At 47.9% G+C, this 18927-nt stretch overlaps 1 protein-coding gene across 2 annotated transcripts in view; it reads right to left on the minus strand.

The window, feature by feature from the left end:
* Positions 1-18927, minus strand: part of bcs1l (BC1 (ubiquinol-cytochrome c reductase) synthesis-like) — a 69402-nt gene that overhangs the window by 40364 nt on the left and 10111 nt on the right. The window lies entirely within an intron of this gene.

The following is an 18927-nucleotide window of genomic DNA, read 5'->3' on the forward strand; positions in this document are numbered from 1 at the left end:
CCCCTTTTGAAGAAAAAAATTCTGTTCCAAAGTAGAACTGTTCTACCTGACTAGAACTGCAGAAAAAAAAATGTGGAGAATTGCGATTTCTAAGATAGTCCGTTCTCCACCAGTTGCTCCTAAATATCAGGCGCAAGTCATGTGGAAACTTGGGGCCTATGTTCTTAACTACAGGACTGAGCCCAATGCCTGCATGTGGATGAAAATGGCTCCTGATCACTCAGAGCAGTATCCCCTCGCCTTTGGCTGAAGCACCATACGGTCTCCTCAACATGGAGCAAGGGGCACACTGCTCGCAGTCTCGGTCAAAGCAACGGGACACCACGAATGGCAATAAACACATTGTTAGAACATTACCCGAGGACAGGAGAGGAGGTACAGATACACCGAGGGTCAGAGAGAGACAGACAGACACCAAGGGTCAGACAGAGAGAGAGAGAGAGAGAGAGAGAGACACCAAGGGTCAGAGAGAGAGAGAGAGAGAGACACACACACCAAGGGTCAGAGAGAGAGACACACAACAAGGGTCAGAGAGAGAGAGACACACACCAAGGGTCAGAGAGAGAGAGAGACATTCACCAAGGGTCAGAGAGAGAGAGAGAGAGAGAGAGAGAGACACCAAGGGTCAGAGAGAGAGAGAGAGAGACACACACCAAGGGTCAGAGAGAGAGAGACACACACCAAGGGTCAGAGAGCAAGAGAGAGAGAGAGAGACCAAGAGTCAGAGAGAGAGACACCAAGGGTCAGAGAGAGAGAGAGAGAGAGAGAGAGAGAGACACCAAGGGTCAGAGAGAGAGAGAGAGAGACACACACCAAGGGTCAGAGAGAGAGAGACACACACCAAGGGTCAGAGAGCAAGAGAGAGAGAGAGAGAGACCAAGAGTCAGAGAGAGAGAGACACCAAGGGTCAGAGAGAGAGAGAGAGAGAGAGAGAGAGACACCAAGGGTCAGAGAGAGAGAGAGAGAGAGAGACACCAAGGGTCAGAGAGAGAGAGAGAGAGAGAGAGAGAGAGAGACACCAAGGGTCAGAGAGAGAGAGGGCGAGAGGGAGAGAGAGGAAGAGAGAGACACCAAGGGTCAGAGAGAGAGAGAGACCAAGAGTCAGAGAGAGAGACACCAAGGGTCAGGGAGAGAGAGAGAGAGAGAGAGACCAAGGGTCAGAGAGAGAGAGAGAGAGAGAGAGAGACCAAGGGTCAGAGAGAGAGAGAGACACCAAGGGTCAGAGAGAGAGAGGGCGAGAGGGAGAGAGAGGAAGAGAGAGACACCAAGGGTCAGAGAGAGAGAGAGACCAAGAGTCAGAGAGAGAGACACCAAGGGTCAGGGAGAGAGAGAGAGAGAGAGACCAAGGGTCAGAGAGAGAGAGAGAGAGAGAGAGAGAGACCAAGGGTCAGAGAGAGAGAGAGACACCAAGGGTCAGAGAGAGAGAGGGAGAGAGAGGAAGAGACACACACCAAGGGTCAGAGAGAGAGACCAAGGGTCAGAGAGAGAGAGAGAGAGAGACACCAAGGGTCAGAGAGAGAGAGAGAGAGAGAGAGAGAGACCAAGGGTCAGAGAGAGAAAGAGAGAGAGAGAGACACCAAGGGTCAGACAGAGAGAGAGAGAGACACCAAGGGTCAGACAGAGAGAGAGAGACTTAGGGTCAGAGAGAGAGAGAGAGAGCAAGAGACACCAAGGGTCAGAGAGAGAGACACCAAGGATCAGAGAGAGAGAGAGAGACACACACCAAGGGTCAGAGAGAGAGACCAAGAGTCAGAGAGAGAGAGACACCAAGGGTCAGGGAGAGAGAGAGAGAGAGAGACCAAGGGTCAGAGAGAGAGAGAGAGAGAGAGACCAAGGGTCAGAGAGAGAGAGAGAGAGAGACACCAAGGGTCAGAGAGAGAGAGGGAGAGAGGGAGAGAGAGGAAGAGACACACACCAAGGGTCAGAGAGAGAGAGAGACCAAGAGTCAGAGAGAGAGACACCAAGGGTCAGGGAGAGAGAGAGAGAGAGAGACCAAGGGTCAGAGAGAGAGAGAGAGAGAGAGAGAGAGACCAAGGGTCAGAGAGAGAGAGAGACACCAAGGGTCAGAGAGAGAGAGGGAGAGAGAGGAAGAGACACACACCAAGGGTCAGAGAGAGAGACCAAGGGTCAGAGAGAGAGAGAGAGAGAGACACCAAGGGTCAGAGAGAGAGAGAGAGAGAGAGAGAGAGACCAAGGGTCAGAGAGAGAAAGAGAGAGAGAGAGACACCAAGGGTCAGACAGAGAGAGAGAGAGACACCAAGGGTCAGACAGAGAGAGAGAGACTTAGGGTCAGAGAGAGAGAGAGAGAGCAAGAGACACCAAGGGTCAGAGAGAGAGACACCAAGGATCAGAGAGAGAGAGAGAGACACACACCAAGGGTCAGAGAGAGAGACCAAGAGTCAGAGAGAGAGAGACACCAAGGGTCAGGGAGAGAGAGAGAGAGAGAGACCAAGGGTCAGAGAGAGAGAGAGAGAGAGAGACCAAGGGTCAGAGAGAGAGAGAGAGAGAGACACCAAGGGTCAGAGAGAGAGAGGGAGAGAGGGAGAGAGAGGAAGAGACACACACCAAGGGTCAGAGAGAGAGACCAAGGGTCAGAGAGAGACAGACACCAAGGGTCAGAGAGAGAGAGAGAGAGAGAGACACCAAGGGTCAGACAGAGAGAGAGAGAGAGACCAAGGGTCAGAGAGAGAGAGAGAGAGAGAGAGAGAGACACCAAGGGTCAGAGAGAGAGAGACACACACCAAGGGTCAGAGAGCAAGAGAGAGAGAGAGAGACCAAGAGTCAGAGAGAGAGAGAGAGACCAAGGGTCAGAGAGAGAGACACCAAGGGTCAGAGAGAGAGAGAGAGAGAGACACCAAGGATCAGAGAGAGAGAGAGACAGACACCAAGGGTCAGAGAGAGAGAGAGAGACCAAGGGTCAGAGAGAGAGAGAGACCAAGGGTCAGAGAGAGAGAGAGAGAGACACCAAGGGTCAGAGAGAGAGAGAGACACCAAGGATCAGAGAGAGACACCAAGGGTCAGAGAGAGAGAGAGAGAGAGAGACACCAAGAGTCAGAGAGAGAGAGAGCGAGAGAGACACCAAGGGTCAGAGAGAGAGAGAGAGAGAGAAAGAGACACCAAGGGTCAGAGAGAGAGAGAGAGACACACACACACACCAAGGATCAGAGAGAGAGACACACAACAAGGGTCAGAGAGAGAGAGAGAGAGAGAGATAGAGAGAGACACCAAGGGTCAGAGAGAGAGAGACACCAAGGGTCAGAGAGAGAGAGAGAGAGAGGCACCAAGGGTCAGAGAGAGAGAGAGAGAGAGAGAGACACCAAGGATCAGAGAGAGAGAGAGAGAGAGAGAGACACCAAGGATCAGAGAGAGAGAGACACCAAGAGTCAGAGAGAGAGAGAGAGAGCGAGAGAGACACCAAGGGTCAGAGAGAAAGAGAGAGAGAGAGAGAGAGAGAGATAGAGAGAGACACCAAGGTTCAGAGAGAGAGAGAGATAGAGACACCCCAAGGATCAGAGAGAGAGAGATACAACAAGGGTCAGAGAGAGAGAAAGAGAGACACCAAGGGTCAGAGAGAGAGAGACATCAAGGGTCAGAGAGAGAGAGGGAGAGAGGAAGAGCGAGACACACATCAAGGGTCAGAGAGAGAGAGAGAGAGAGACACCAAGGGTCAGAGAGAGAGAGAGACACCAAGGATCAGAGAGCGAGAGAGAGAGATAGACCAAGGGTCAGAGAGAGAGAGAGAGAGAGAGAGACACCAAGGGTCAGAGAGAGAGAGGGAGAGAGACACACACCAAGGGTGAGAGAGAGAGAGAGAGAGAGAGAGAGAGAGAGACCAAGGGTCAGAGAGAGAGAGAGACACCAAGGGTCAGAGAGAGAGACGGAGAGACCAAGGGTCAGAGAGAGAGAGAGAGACACCAAGGGTGAGAGAGAGAGAGAGAGAGAGACACCAAGGGTCAGAGAGAGAGAGACACCAAGGGTCAGAGAGCGAGAGAGAGAGATAGACCAAGGGTCAGAGAGCGAGAGAGAGAGAGAGATAGAGAGAGATAGAGAGAGACACCAAGGTTCAGAGAGAGAGAGAGAGAGAGATAGAGACACCCCAAGGATCAGAGAGAGAGAGACACAACAAGGGTCAGAGAGAGAGAAAGAGAGACACCAAGGGTCAGAGAGAGAGAGACATCAAGGGTCAGAGAGAGGGAGAGAGGAAGAGCGAGACACACACCAAGGGTCAGAGAGAGAGAGAGAGAGAGAGACACCAAGGGTCAGAGAGAGAGAGAGACACCAAGGATCAGAGAGCGAGAGAGATAGACCAAGGGTCAGAGAGAGAGAGAGAGAGAGAGAGACACCAAGGGTCAGAGAGAGAGAGGGAGAGAGACACACACCAAGGGTGAGAGAGAGAGAGAGAGAGAGAGAGAGACCAAGGGTCAGAGAGAGAGACGGAGAGACCAAGGGTCAGAGAGAGAGAGAGAGACACCAAGGGTGAGAGAGAGAGAGAGAGAGACACCAAGGGTGAGAGAGAGAGAGACACCAAGGGTCAGAGAGCGAGAGAGAGAGATAGACCAAGGGTCAGAGAGCAAGAGAGAGAGAGAGATAGACAAAGGGTCAGAGAGAGAGACACACCAAGGGTCAGAGAGAGAGTGAGAGAGAGAGACACCAAGGGTCAGAGAGAGAGAGGGAGAGACACACACACCAAGGGTCAGAGAGAGAGAGAGAGAGACACCAAGGGTCAGAGAGAGAGAGGGAGAGACACACACACCAAGGGTCAGAGAGAGAGAGAGAGAGAGAGAGAGAGAGAGAGAGAGACACCAAGGGTCAGAGAGAGAGAGAGAGAGAGAGAGAGAGAGACACCAAGGGTCAGAGAGAGAGAGAGAGAGAGACAGAGAGAGAGACAGAGAGAGAGAGAGAGAGGGAGAGACACAAAGGGTCAGAGAGAGAGAGAGAGAGAGTGAGAGAGAGAGAGACCAAGGGTCAGAGAGAGAGAGAGAGAGAGACTTTCAGGATGACATATTCACACACATGGTGGACACATGTTAAAGATGCAATTACACACACTCACTGATTGAAACGCAGTTACACCCACTCGCTGATTTACACACTCACTGATTTACACACGCAGTCACACACTGAAGTGGGGCTCTCGAGCTGTGCTATAATTAAAGGGTTAAGAATGGATCTCGGGACTAAAAAAAGCTAAATAGGCTTTAGCAGTGGTCAGCGTTCAAAGTTGCTTTACGGGCAGAAGAGTTAACGCTAAGATTAACATGTCAGAATGATCAACTGTTGCAAGCTGTGTAACTTGAGAACAATCACAAATAGCCAACCTGTTGAACCACAGGAGGCCCAGAGAGGCAGTGAAACAGAGCACGGGATCAGAAGTAACACGTTGGAGAAACTCCATCTGGCATGAGACATAGGCCAATGATTGTGTGACGCAAAAGGGAATTAGTCAATCAGCAACTGTGCACGCGGGCTTTGGGCCAATGAAAGGGCAGAGGGGGACCATGCACGGGACTGACGTGCATCATTACGTGTATAAAAGATTGCGCGGAACAGCCAGAGCAGTGGAAGGAAGGTAGTGCAGCGGACCCTGCGGTCATCTCCCTCCAAAACACTTTGGGTACTGTTGGGGAAGATGGCTCATCAGGGGAAGGCAGCAGCAGCCAAGTTCATGGCAGCAGGGGTGGCTCTGCTGCACAGGAGGGCAGGAAAAAAAGTGGGAGAGCTAGAATGACAGGGGATTCTATTGTAAGGGGGATAGATAGGCATTTCTGCGGCCTCAGCCGAGACTCCAGGATGTTGCCTCCCTGGTGGAAGTGTCAAGGATGTCTCTGAGCGGCTGCAGGACATTTTGGAGGGGGAGGGTGAACAGCCAGTTGTCGTGGTGCATATAGGTACCAACGATACAGGTAAAAAAACAGGATGAGGTCCTACAAGCTGAATTTAGGGAGCTAGGAGGTAAATTAAAAAGCAGGACCTCAAAGGTAGCAATCTCGGGATTGCTACCAGTGCCACGTGCTAGTCAAGAGTAGGAATTGCAGGATAGCTCAGATGAATACGTGGCTTGAGGAGTGGTGCAAGAGGGAGGGATTCATTTAGGAAGGATTGACAGAAAGGAAGGATAGACAGAAAAGAAAAGGAGGTGGGGTGGCGTTGCTGGTTAAAGAGGAAATTAATGCAATAGTAAGGAGGGACATTAGCTTGGATGATATGGAATCTGTATGGATGGAGCTACGGAATACCAAAGGGCAGAAAACGCTAATGGGAGTTATGTACAGACCACCAAACATTAGTAATGAGGATGGGGACATCATCAAAGAAGAAATTAGGGATGCATGCAATAAAGGTACAGCAGTTATCATGGCATCTCAGCACTGAGCCCTGCAGCACTCCACTAGTCATGGCCTACCATTCTGAAAAGGACCCGTTAATCTCGACTCTCTGCTTCCTGTCTGCCAACCAGTTCTCTATCCACGTCAGTACATTACCACCAATACGATGTGCTTTAATTTTGCACACCAATCTCGTGTGGGACCTTGTCAAAAGCCTTTTGAAAGTCCAAGTCCACCACATCTACTGCTTCTCCCTTGTCCACTCTACTAGTTACATCCTCAAAAAATTCCAGAAGATTTGTCAAGCATGATTTCCCCTTCATAAATCCATGCTGAATTGGACCGATCCTGTCACTGCTTTCCAAATGTGCTGCTATTTTATCCTTAATGACTGATTCCAACATTTTCCCCACCAAAGTATTTGTTTAACTGGTCTGCCATTTCTTTGTTCCTCATTATAAATTCACCTGAATCTGACTGCAAGGGACCGACGTTTGTTTTCACTAATCTTTTTTTCTTCACATATCGATAGAAGCTTTTGCAGTCAGTTTTTATGCTTCCGGCAAGTTTCCTCTCGTACTCTATTTTCCCCCTCCTAATTAAACCCTTTGTCCTCCTCTGCTGTATTCTAAATTTCTCCCAGTCCTCAGGTTTGCTGCTATTTCTGGCTAATTTATATGCCTCTTCCTTGGATTTAACACGATCCTTAATTTCTCTTGTTAACCATGGTTGAGCCACCTTCCCCGTTTTATTTTTACTCCAGACAGGCATGTACAATTGTTGAAGTTCATCCATGTGATCTTTAAATGTTTGCCATTGCCTATCCACTGTCAACCCTTTAAGTATCATTCGCCAGTCTAATCTAGCCAATTCACATCTCATACCATCGAAGTTACCTTTCCTTAAGTTCAGGACCCTAGTCTCTGAATTAACTGTGTCACTCTCCATCTTAATAAAGAATTCTACCATATTATGGTCACTCTTCCCCAAGGGGCCTCGCACAACAAGATTGCTAATTAGTCCTTTCTCATTACACATCACCCAGTCTAGGATGGCCAGCTCTCTAGTTGGTTCCTCGACATATTGGTCTAGAAAACCATCCCTAATACACTCCAGGAAATCCTCCTCCACCGCATTGCTACCAGTTTGGTTAGCCCAATCAATATGTAGATTAAAGTCGCCCATGATAACTGCTGTACCTTTATTGCACACATCACTTATTTCTTGTTTGATGCTGTCCCCAACCTCACTACTACTATTTAAGGGTGGATAGGCAATGGCAAACATTTAAAGATCACATGGATGAACTTCAACAATTGTACAAACCTGTCTGGAGTAAAAATAAAACGGGGAAGGTGGCTCAACTGTGGCTAACAAGGGAAATTAAGGAGAGTGTTAATTCCAAGGACGAGGCAGATAAATTGGCCATAAAAAGCAGCAAACCTGAGGACTGGGAGAATTTCGTTAAACAGCAGAGGAGGACAAAGGGTTTAATTAGGAGGGGGGAAATAGAGTATGAGAGGAAGCTTGCTGGGAACATAAAAACTGACTGCAAAAGCTTCTATAGATATGTGAAGGGAAAAAGATTAGTGAAGACAAACGTAGGTCCCTTGCAGTCAGAATCAGGTGAATTAATAATGGGGAACAAAGAAATGGCAGACCAGCTAAACAAATACTTTGGTTCTGTTTTCACGAAGGAAAACACAAATAACCTTCTGGAAATACTAGGGGACCGAGGGTCTAGTGAGAAGGAAGAAGTGAAGGATATCCTTATAAAGCGGAAAATTGTGTTAGGGAAATTAATGGGATTGAAGGCCGATAAATCCCCGGGGCCTGATAGTCTGCATCCCAGAGTACTTAAGGAAGTGGCCATAAAAATAGTGGATGCATTGGTGATCATTTTCCAACAGTCTACCGACTCTGGATCAGTTCGTATGGACTGGAGGGTAGCTAATGTAACACCACTGTTTAAAAAAGGAGGGAGAGAGAAAACGGGTAATTATAGACCGGTTAGCCTGACATCAGTAGTGGGAAAATGTTGGAATCAATTATTAAAGATGAAATAGCAGCACATTTGGAAAGCAGTGACAGGATTGGTCCAAGTCAGCATGGATTTATGAAAGGGAAATCATGCTTGACAAATCTTCTGGAATTTTTTGAGGATGTAACTAGTAGAGTGGACAAGGGAGAACCAGTGGATGTGGTGGACTTGGACTTTCAAAAGGCTTTTGACAAGGTCCCACACAAGAGATTGGTGTGCAAAATTAAAGCACATGGTATTGGGGGTAATGTACTGACGTGGATAGAGAACTGGTTGGCAGACAGGAAGCAGAGAGTGGAGATAAACGGGTCCTTTTCAGAATGGCAGGCAGTGACTAGTGGAGTGCCGCAGGGCTCAGTGCTGGGACCTCAGCTATTTACAATATATATTAATGATTTAGATGAAGGAATTGAATGTAATATCTCCAAGTTTGCACATGACACTAAACTGGGTGGTGTTGTGAGCTGCGAGGAGGACGCCAAGAGGCTGCAGGGTGACTTGGATAGATTAGGTGAGTGGGCAAATACATGGCAGATGCAGTATAATGTGGATAAATGTGAGGTTATCCACTTTGGGGACAAAAACACGAAGGCAGAATATTATCTGAATGGCAGCAGATTAGGAAAAGGGGAGGTGCAACGAGACCTGGGTGTCATGATTCATCTGAAAGTGGGTATGCAGGTACAGCAGGCGGTGAAGAAGGCAAATGGTATGTTGGCCTTCATAGCTAGGGGATTTGAGTATAGGAGCAGGGAGGTCTTACTGCAGGTGTACAGGGCCTTGGTGAGGCCTCACCTGGAATATTGTGTTCAGTTTTGGTCTCCTAATCTGAGGAAGAATGTTCTTGCTATTGAGGGAGTGCAGCGAAGGTTCACCAGTCTGATTCCCGGGTTGGCAGGACTTTCATATGAGGAGAGACTGGATCAACTGGGCCTTTATACACTGGAGTTTAAAAGGATGAGAGGGGATCTCATAGAAACATATAAGATTCTGACGGGACTGGACAGGTTAGATGCGGGAAGAATGTTCCCGATGTTGGGGAAGTCCAGAACCAGGGCACACAGTCTTAGGATAAGGGGTAGGCCATTTAGGACCGAGATGACGAGAAACTTTTTTACTCAGAGAATTGTTAACCTGTGGAATTCCCTATCGCGAAGAGAGTTGTTGAGGCCAGTTCACTGGATATATTCAAGAGGGAGTTAGATGTGGCCCTTACGGCTAAAGGGATCAAGGGGTATGGAGAGAAAGCAGGCAAGAGGTACTGAGGGAATGATCAGCCATGATCTTATTGAATGGTGGTGCAGGCTCGAAGGGCTGAATGGCCTGCTGCTGCATCTATTTTCTATGTTTCTATGATTCAAATTCATGGGACATTGGAACCGACTCTGGGGGAGGTGGGACGAGTACAAACCGGATGGTCTGCACCTGGGCAGGACCGGAACCAATGTCCTATGGGGAGTGTTTGCTCGTGCTGTTGGGGAGGGGTTAAACTAATATGGCAGGGGAATGGGAATCTATGCAGGGAGACAGAGGGAAGGAAAAAAGCAGCAGAAGCAAAAGGTAGGAAGGAGAAAAGGAAGAGTGGAGGGCAGAGAAATCAATGGCAAAAATCAAAAAGGGCCACATTACAACATAATTCTAAAAGGACAAAGACTGTTAAAAAAACAAGCCTGTAGGCTCCGGGTCTCAACGCAAGGAGCATTCGTAATAAGGTGGATGAATTAACTGCGCAGATAGCTGTTAATGGATATGATGTAATTGGGATTACGGAGACATGGCTCCGGGGTGACCAAGGCTGGGAACTCAACATCCAGGGATATTCAATATTCAGGAAGGATAGACAGAAAGGAAAAGGAGGTGGTTGAAGAGGAGATTAACGCAATAGTAAGGATCACATTAGCTTGGATGATGTGGAATCGGTATGGGTGGAGCTGCGGAATACCAAAGGGCAGAAAACGCTAGTGGGAGTTGTGTACAGACCACCAAACAGTAGTAGTGAGGTTGGGGACAGCATCAAACAGGAAATTAAGGACGCGTGCAATAAGGGTACAGCAGTTATCATGGATGACTTTAATCTACATATTTATTGGGCTAACCAAACTGGTAGCAATGCGGTGGAGGAGGATTTCCTGGAGTGTATTAGGGATGGTTTTCTAGACCAATATGTCAAGGAACCAATTCGAGAGCTGGCCGTCCTAGACTGGGTGTTGTGTAACGAGAAAGGACTAATTAGCAATCTGGTCGTGCCCTTGGGGAAGAGTGACCATAATATGGTAGAATTCTTCATTACGTTGGAGAGTGACACAGTTAAGTCAGAGACTAGGGTCCTGAACTTAAAGAAAGATAACTTCGACAGTATGAGACGTGAATTGGCTAGAAAATGCTGGCGAATGATACTTGAAGGGTTTGTTGATACGGATTCTTTTTCCCTCAATCTGTTTCAGCGAATACACTGACACACGAACACCTTGTTGCCTTTTCTGTAAAAGACCTTTATTGAAGATTCTCCGGCCGGGATTTGTCAAGACAAAGGAACACTCTCAATCAGAGCCTGTTTACCTTCCCCTGGACAAGTCCCTTTTCAGCGCAAAAAGCACAGTAGATATACATTTTCAAAACAGAACACATTTGATTAGCACTTGGTCTATCCAATCCCTTTCTGCCTCCCTCCCGAGTACGTCCAATGGCAGGCAAGAAAGTCTCCCAATTAGGGCTGGTGTCAGGTAGGTTAGTTATAGCTTTGCTACACTGTCTTCCCTTATCAGTAAAGAACCCAATTAGTTTCTCTTCCTCCTTATCAGTAGAAGCTATTACTTTCTTTCTTTGTGCTGCCTTGGGCTTTCTCATGACCCGTGTCTAACCTCAACCTCAACTCTTGGTAACCCCTTTTTTTTCTGTTGATTCTGCAGTTGTCTGCATCTTGACCATTTCTTTAGCTATTTTCCCATGATTCCCTATCTCCATCCTTTTGCCACCTTCTCTAGCCATCTACCACTTTCGCAACCCTTTTACACATTCTCAGGTTGACGGTGGATAGGCAATGGCAGACATTTAAAGATCACATGGATGAACTACAACAATTGTACATCCCTGTCTGGAGTAAAAATACAACAGGGAAGGTGGATCAACCGTGCCTAACAAGGGAAATTAGGGAAAGTGTTAAATCTAAGAGGCATATAAATTGGCCAGAAAAAGCAGCAAACCTGAGGATTGGGAGAAATTTAGAATTCAGCAGAGGAGGACAAAAGGTTTCATTAGGAGGGGGAAAATAGAGTATGAGAGGAAGCTTGCAGGGAACATAAAAACTGACTGCAAAAGCTTCTATAGATATGTGAAGAGAAAAAGATTAGTGAAAACAAATGTAGGTCCCTTGCAGTCAGGATCGGGGAATTCATAATGGGGAACAAGGAAATGGCAGACCAATTGAACAAATACTTTGGTTCTGTCTTCACTAAGGAAGACACAAATAACCTCCCGAAACTACTAGGGGACTGAGGGTCTAGCGAGAAGGGGGAACTGAGGGAAATTCTTATTAGTCAGGAAATGGTGTGCGGGAAATTGAAGGGACTGAAGGCCAATAAATCCCTACGGCCTGATAGTCTGCATCCCAGAGTACTTAAGGAAGTGGCCCTAGAAATAGTGGATGCATTGGTGATCATTTTCCAACATTCTATAGACTCTGGTTCAGTTCCGATGGATTGCAGGGTAGTTAATGTAACCCCACTTTTTAAAAAAGGAGGGAGAGAAAACAGGGAATTATAGACCGGTTAGCCTGACATCAGTAGTGGAGAAAATGTTAGAATCAATTATTAAAGATGTAATTTGGAAAGCAGTGACAGGATCGGTCCAAGTCAGCATGGATTTGTGAAAGGGAAATCATGCTTGACAAATCTTATGGAATTTTTTGATGATGTAACTAGTAGAGTGGACAAGGGAGAACCAGTGGATGTGGTGTATTTGGACTTTCTAAAGGCTTTTGACAAGATCCCACACAAGAGATTAATGTGCAAAATTAAGGCACATGGTATTGGGGGTAATGTATTGACGTGGATAGAGAACTGGTTGACTGACAGGAAGCAAAGAGTGGGAATAAACGGGTCCTTTTCAGAATGGCAGGCTGTGACTAGTGGGGTGCCGCAGGGTTCAGTGCTGGGACCCCAGCTATTTACAATATACATTAATGATTTAAACGAAGAAATTGAATGTAATACCTCCAAGTTTGCAGATGACACTAAGCTGGGTGGCAGTGCGAGCTTCGAGGAGGATGCTCGGAGGCTGCAGGGTGACTTGGACAGGTTAGATGAATGGACAAATGCATGGCAGATGCAGTATAATGTGAATAAGTGTGAGGTTATCCACTTTGGTGGCAAAAACAGGAAGGCAGATTGTTATCTGAATGGTGACAGATTAGGAAAAGTGGAGGTGCAACGAGACTTGGGTGTCATGTTAGATCAATCATTGAAGGTAGACATGCAGGTACAGCAGGCAGTAAAGAAAGCAAATGGCATGCTGGCCTTTATAGTGAGGGGATGTGAGTATACGTGCAGGGATGTCTTACTGCAGCTGTACAGGGCCTTGGTGAGGCCTCACCTGGAATATTGTGTTCAGTTTTGGTCTCCTAATCTGAGGAAGGACATTCTTGCTATTGAGGGAGTGCAGCGAAGGTTCACCAGATTGATTCCCGAGATGGCAGGACTGACATATGAAGAAAGACTGGATCGACTAGGCTTATATTCACTGGAATTTAGAAGAATGAGAGGGGATCTCAAAGAAACATATAAAATTCTGACGGGATTGAACAGGTTAGATACAGGAAGAATGTTACCAATGTTGGGGAAGTCCAGAACCAGGGATCACAGTCTAAGGATAAGAAGTAAGCCATTTAGGACCGAGATGAGGAGAAACTTCTTCACCCAGAGAATTGTGAACCTGTGGAATTCTCTACCACAGAAAGTTGTTGAAGCCAGTTCGTTAGATATATTCAAAAGGGAGTTAGATGTGGCCCTTACAGCTAAAGGGATTAAGGGGTATGGAGAGAAGGTAGGAGTGGGGTACTGAAGTTGCATGATAAGCCATGATTATATTGAATGGTGGTGCAGGCCTAATGGCCTACTCCTGTACCTATTTTCTATGTTTGTATCATCAGAGAGGCCTGGCTACAGACAGAGAGCAAGCGGTCTCCCCACCGGTGCAAATAAAGACGACTTGAATCTTCGAACCCAGGCCTGGTATTGAGTGTTTATTTTAAATACTCCACTACAATTGGCGTAGTCGGCAGGATCTCAAGCGGACGGCGAACACTGGCAGATGGAAGCCATGTCAAAGGCGTGAGTAAGTTTCAATTACCACGCATAGTTAGGACAAGGGGAGAAACCTGTCTGGTGTCAGCTGCCTGAGAGATCCGAATCTGCAGGTTTGGCCGAGACTTCACGTAGTCAGCGGAAGATCCCAGGTGAAACAATTGCAATCGGTTATATAGCAGTGTATCTGTGTAACGTTGCGATTGATAATTGGTACAGGTCGCAAGTAACGGTCTCACTCGTGAGGAGTAAGTAAGGGACGTACTGCTGACAACTAATAGCCATGGGAAGTGAGAAACTCGAGTGGGGACCAGAGGGGTCCCTGACACGGTACCTAGCAGACAAAAATCGAAAACTAATTGAAATAATGATTAAACAAAATTTGAAACCAGACGACCCACCCGCTGAACAAATAAAATGGTGGGAGTTGGAAAAGAAACAAAAAAGGAGGAGAAAGCCCTCATTTGGGTCACTTGCACGTATTATGAATTAAGTAGATGGACTAGACTATTGACTGAAAAGCGACAAAATAGCGATAAACTAACAGTAGGTGTGATGGCGACAGCATCCGTCAGGAAACACGAGAAGGATGACGATATAGACTGGGGGGAGGGGGGGTCAGAAAGGCAGCTGAGTACAACCAAGGCCACGAGAGAGTGGGACCACACCCCTATGAGAAACACCTGTCAGCGGCCCCCCATTAAGGTAGAGTTCATACCAGGAGTTCCCGCAGTCCCAGCCCAGGGATCAGCAGTAGTTCTTCCAGCAATAGCAGACCAGGTCAAAACTACTTGTGTGTCATTCTCCCCAGGTGACAAATTAAAACCACTACAGATACTACCAGATTTAAAACCCAGACAAAGTGACGTGGCGTTTTTGGCAAAAAAAGAGGGATTCATTCATTCATAGGCAGTCCGAATCGAGGAAGACTTGATTCCATTCTTAAAATGAGTCCTTAGGTGGCTGAACAGTCCAACACGGGAACCACAGTCTCTGTCACAGGTGGGACAGACAGTGGTTGAGGGAAAGGGGAGGGTGGGACAGGTTTGCCGCACGCTCCTTCCGCTGACTGCGCTTGGTTTCTGCATGCTTCACACGCAACATGCCCTATCATCATCATCATAGGCAGTCTCTCGAAGTGAGGATGACTTGCTCCCACGCCGAAAAGGGATGAGTTCACAGGTGTTTCAATGAAGGGCCTAATATTCCGGATCCCGAACTACATCCTGAATGGTGGAAGATCCCTGTGCGTGGATTTTTTTAACGTGTGGTGACCATTACACACCAGCTTGACAGAGATAGGTCTTGGTCCAGTGGCAAGGGTTAGCCAGGACGACTGGAGACCTGCTCTGCTGCACGGACCCAGTAGAGTTATTGAATACCGGTAAACTATGGTCCATTTCAGACAGCCGAAGAGCTGGTATACCCAAGGACCGGTGAGTACAGATAGTGAGGGATGGCCAAGTGAATCCGGCAGATGGGATACAATCTCAGGGAGAGGCACATGAATGTCAACTGACACTAGATGACATACAAGGAAACATGTTGGATGAACCAATGGAGAACCTTATATGTAGACGGATCACGCAGGTCTATAAATGGAGAACTCCATATAGGTTGGGCTGAAGTTAATCAAGGCAGAAAAACTGTAGCAAAAAGGAGGATTGGAGGGCACATTATTAGCACAAGTTGCAGAATTGGTATGGTTTCACTGAGGCATTAAAATTAGCTAAGGGAAAAAGGGTTAATATTTCAGCATCATCATAGGCAGTCCCTCGGAATCAAGGGAGACTTGCTTCCACTCTTAATGAGTCCTTAGGTGGGTGAACAGTCCAATACGAGAGCCACAGTCTCTGTCACAGGTGGGACAGACAGTGGTTGAGGGAAGGGGAGGGTGGGACGGGTTTGCCGCACACTCCTTCCGCTGCCTGCGCTTGGTTTCTGCATGCTCTCGGCGACGAGACTCGAGGTGCTCAGCGCCCTCCCGGATGCTCTTCCTCCACTTAGGGCGGTCTTTGGCCAGGGACTCCCAGGTGTCGGTGGGGATGTTGCACTTTATTAGGGAGGCTTTGAGGGTATACAGTACAGTAGACACCTCAAGTCGCTGGAGAAATACCACCAACGATGCCTCCGCAAGATCCTACAAATCCCCTGGGAGGACAGACGCACCAACGTTAGCGTCCTCGTCCAGGCCAACATCCCCAGCATCGAAGCACTGACCACACTCGACCAGCTCCGCTGGGCAGGCCACATAGTTCGCATGCCAGACACGAGACTCCCAAAGCAAGCGCTCTACTCGGAACCTCATTCACGGAAACGAGCCAAAGGTGGGCAGAGGAAACGTTACAGGGTTAATATTTATACCGATAGCCAGTGCGTGTTTAGAATAGTACATGACTGACTATATGACAGCATGGAGTAGGGGGGGCTACGTAACCTCGGGAGGAGGACACATAAAACACGAGAATATTGTTAGCCGACTATATGACAGCATGGAGTAGGGGGGGCTACGTAACCTCGGGAGGAGGACACATAAAACACGAGAATATTGTTAGCCGATTAGTAGAAGCTGCCCAGGAACCCGTTGAAGCAGCAGTGATAAAGATAAAAGCCTACAGGAGAGTAGAAGATGGCCAGCAAAGAGGCGATGAATTAGCAGATGAGGCCGACAAAGAAGCTGCAGGCATGGAATCAGTTACAATGATCGCAGAAGCCGCCATGGGACCTGGGGAAATTAACATAGGCAAGATAGAGGAGGACAGGAGTATAGAAGAACAGGAATTATGGACGAGGAAAGGAGCTGTAAAAGGAGGGGATGGAATATGGAGCACGGACCTCCGAGTGGTAGCGCCTGACTGCATTCATTGGGAACTGCTGAACATATACCTTGGCCCCGACCATGGAGGGCGCAATGGCATGATTGACAACTGAGTACGGAATGGTGGTGGAGCGGGCTAGGAAGAGAGCTCGCCAAGCATTGCCAACGGTGCATAGTGAGGGACGCCCTCAAAGCCTCCCTGATAAAGTGCAACATCCCCACTGTCACCTGGGAGTCCCTGGCCAAAGACCATCCAAAGTAGAGGAAGTGCATCCGGGAGGGCGCTGAGCACCTCGAGTCTCGTCACCGAGAGCGTGCAGAAACCAAGCGCAGGCAGCGGAAGGAGCGAGCGGCAAACCACACCCACCCACCCCTTCCCTCAACCACTGTCTGTCCCACCTGTGACAGGGACTGTGGCTCTCGTATCGGACTGTTCAGCCACCGAAGGACTCATTTTTAGAGTGGAAGCAAGTCTTCCTCGATTCCGAGGGACTGCCTGTGATGATGATGATGATGTGGTCAACATAATCTTGGAAGACCAATAAGGGTCAAGATGGCACACCAGCCACGACCCAAAGGCCCGTGGGAGAATTTACAGATCGACTTTACGAGACCATTGCCCCAAAGCCGAGGGAAGACATATTGTCTGGTAGTGATAGATCAATTCACCCGATGGTTGGAGGCATTCCCCACCCGAGACTGTAGCGTGGCCCAGATCTTCGCGTACGATCTTCGTGGCTGATGTGCCAACTTCACTCTTATTGGTCTTCCCAGATTATATTGACCACATCATCATCATCATAATTCCCCGGTGGGGGAGCTCCCCTTCAGATAGATTCTGATCAGGATACACACTTCATGGGAAAGGTCATGGAGAAAGTCTGCCAATAGTTAGGGGTTCAGCATCGATTCCACATCCCTTACCACCCTCAGAGCTTGGGAATGGTACAACGAATGAATCGGACGTTAAAAACAGCCATAGGCAAGGCCATTACAGGAAGAGGGCGGGGGGTGGGTAGATGTCCTCCCATCTATACTAATGCGCCTTCGGGCAACGCCAAATCGGACAACTGGACTGATCCCGTACGAACTTATGACTGGGCGGGCCATGCGCCTACATTAGAACATAAGAAATAGGAGCAGGAGTCGGCCATGCGGTCCCTCGAGCCTGTTCCGCCATTTAATACGATCATGGCTGATCCAATCATGGACTCAGGTCCACTTCCCCGCCCGCTCCCCATAACCCCTTATTCCCTTATCGGTTATGAAACTGTCTATTTCTGTCTTAAATTTATTCAATGTTCCAGCCTCCACAGCTCTCTGAGGCAGCGAATTCCACAGATTTACAACCCTCTGGGAGAAGAAATTTCTCCTCATCTCAGTTTTAAATGGGCGGCCCCTTATTCTAAGATCATGCCCCCTAGTTCTAGTCTCCCCCATCAGTGGAAACATCCTCTCTGCATCCACCTTGTCAAGCCCACTCATTATCTTATACGTTTCGATAAGATCACCTCTCATTCTTCTGAATTCCAATGAGTAGAGGCTCAACCTACTCAATCTTTCCTCATAAGTCAACCCCCTCATCTCCGGAATCAACCCAATGAACCTTCTCTGAACTTCCTCCAAAGCAAGTATATCCTTTTGTAAACATGGAAACCAAACCTCCATAACCAGCCACCAGAGGGAGTGCTCGATCAGGCAGGCGTGAGAACATAAGAACATAAGAAATATGAGCAGGAGTAGGCCATACGGCCCCTCGAGCCTGTTCCGCCATTTAATACGATCATGGCTGATCCGATCATGGACTCAGGTCCACTTCCCTGCCCGCTCTCCATAACCCCTTATCCCCTTATCGGTTAAGAATCTGTCTATCTTTGTCTTAAATTTATTCAATGTCCCAGCTTCCACAGCTCTCGGAGGCAGCGAATTCCACAGATTTACCAAACCAAACCAAACAGGGTATTGGTGTGGCCTCACCGATACCCTGTATAACTGTGGCAAGACTTCCCTGCTTTTATACTCCATCCCCTTTGCAATAAAGGCCAAGATTCTATTGGCCTTCCTGATCACTTGCTGTACCTGCATACTATCCTTTTGTGTTTCATGCACAAGTACCCCCAGGTCCCGCTGCACTGCAGCACTTTGCAATCTTTCTCCATTTAAATAATAACTTGCTCTTTGATTTTTTTCCTGCCAAAGTGCATGACTTCACACTTTCCAACATTATACTCCATCTGCCAAATTTTTGCCCACTCACTTAGCCTGTCTATGTCCTTTTGCAGATTTTTTGTGTCCTCACACATTGCTTTTCCTCCCATCTTTGTATCGTCAGCAAACTTGGCTACGTTACACTCGGTCCCTTCTTCCAAGTCGTTAACATAGAAACATAGAAAATAGGTGCAGGAGTAGGCCATTCGGCCCTTCTAGCCTGCACCGCCATTC

Source organism: Pristiophorus japonicus, chromosome 3 (genome assembly GCF_044704955.1).
Source record: "Pristiophorus japonicus isolate sPriJap1 chromosome 3, sPriJap1.hap1, whole genome shotgun sequence".
Lineage (NCBI taxonomy): Eukaryota > Metazoa > Chordata > Chondrichthyes > Pristiophoridae > Pristiophorus > Pristiophorus japonicus.